This window comes from Lipotes vexillifer, unplaced genomic scaffold (genome assembly GCF_000442215.2).
Source record: "Lipotes vexillifer unplaced genomic scaffold, Lipotes_vexillifer_v1.1 scaffold1106, whole genome shotgun sequence".
Classification (NCBI taxonomy): Eukaryota; Metazoa; Chordata; class Mammalia; order Artiodactyla; family Lipotidae; genus Lipotes; species Lipotes vexillifer.
In genome coordinates, this window is record NW_006776601.1 from 2,065,860 (window position 1) to 2,067,257 (window position 1,398).

Consider the following 1,398-nt stretch of genomic DNA (forward strand, 5'->3'; position numbering starts at 1 on the left):
CCCTCTCTCTCTCTCTCTCTCTCTCTCTCTCTCTCTCTCTCTCTCTCTCTCTCTAACTAAGCCCCACATGAACTGTTTTCTTTCCTACCAGGGTAGTCATTACCCTGAGGTGGAGATTTAAAACACTCCTTGACAGTGCAGACTAGTCTGTGGAGCAATCAGGGGCACTCATATACCTCTACACAGGGCCACTCCAGCCAGCCACCTGGACAACTTCCTGAAATTGGCAGAATATTTTAGACTGGCCATATCTTTAGAGACCAAACACCCATCCCAGTGGAGATAATCCATTTACCTTGGCCATCTCGGTGGTGACCATCGTCCTTCCCAGCAGCAGAGTCGCACAGCCATCCGTGGGATGGCAGGGATAGTGCCTGCCACACGTGACTCACTGAGTCAAGGTTCAGTGGCCTCAGAGGTGACTCCTGACCATCCCCAGATGTGGAGTTGCCTTCAAGCAAAGTCTCTGGCCATAGGCTCCGCCAGGCTGGGCTGTAAGGTAGGAGGAGGGCTTGGTGGTGCTGACACCTGTAGGAGAGGCTCGGTTCTATGGGACAAGATGCCTCTCCTGGCAAGTGGAGACAGAAAACTCACTGGGGCAAAGCCAGCACAGCCCCAGGGATGTGCAGTGTGTGGCAGGCCTAGGAGGGACCCCTCACTGAGGACTTGAGGCCCTGTGACTGTCACACTGCTTTGTCTCAGCCGTGGTCCCAGGGTCTGCCAACGCTAATTCAGCAGGCTGAGCAGAACCAGGGCTGGGATGCTCCCACTGTCTAGCTCCCACAGTCCCCGACCGTGGTATCTTCTGGGTCAGGAGGCTCCAACTGCAACAGAGAGTGTGCTGAGTGTATGTATGACTCATGGCGGTTCATTACGGTTGAGGTTTCCACTGTGATTATTTCTCTAGGAGGCAAGTGCAGGATCAGGAAGCATTATGAATGAGACTCAGTATTAAGTGATTCCCTTCATGATTTTTTCCACCCCAGAAATGTGGAGAGCAGCAAGGCCAACACATCCCACTTCTTTCACATGGAACTGGGGGCAGCAGCAAAAGAAAAAGAAAAGCCATACCTGTTAGGTGGTAACTTCTTTAATGTGACTTCTCCTTTGAGGTCCACTTTGAACGATCAGGAATAAAGGATCAATCAAAACATCAATATCCCTGGAGTAGTTGCCTTGTTAAAGACTGGAGCATTAGCTTAATCTTTTGCTCTTCACAGGAGTGAACAAACACTTCACTTGGGCAAGAGGCTGCCTCTCTTGTCAGGGCAGTGCTTCCTCTTCCCTGTGCTATAGTCATAGGTTATTATTTCCCGGCATCTGAGCCAATTTTGTCTGTCACCCACATTTCAGTCCAGGTCAGAGGGAGGCTGTAAGTGCCCCCCATCTGGCACTACT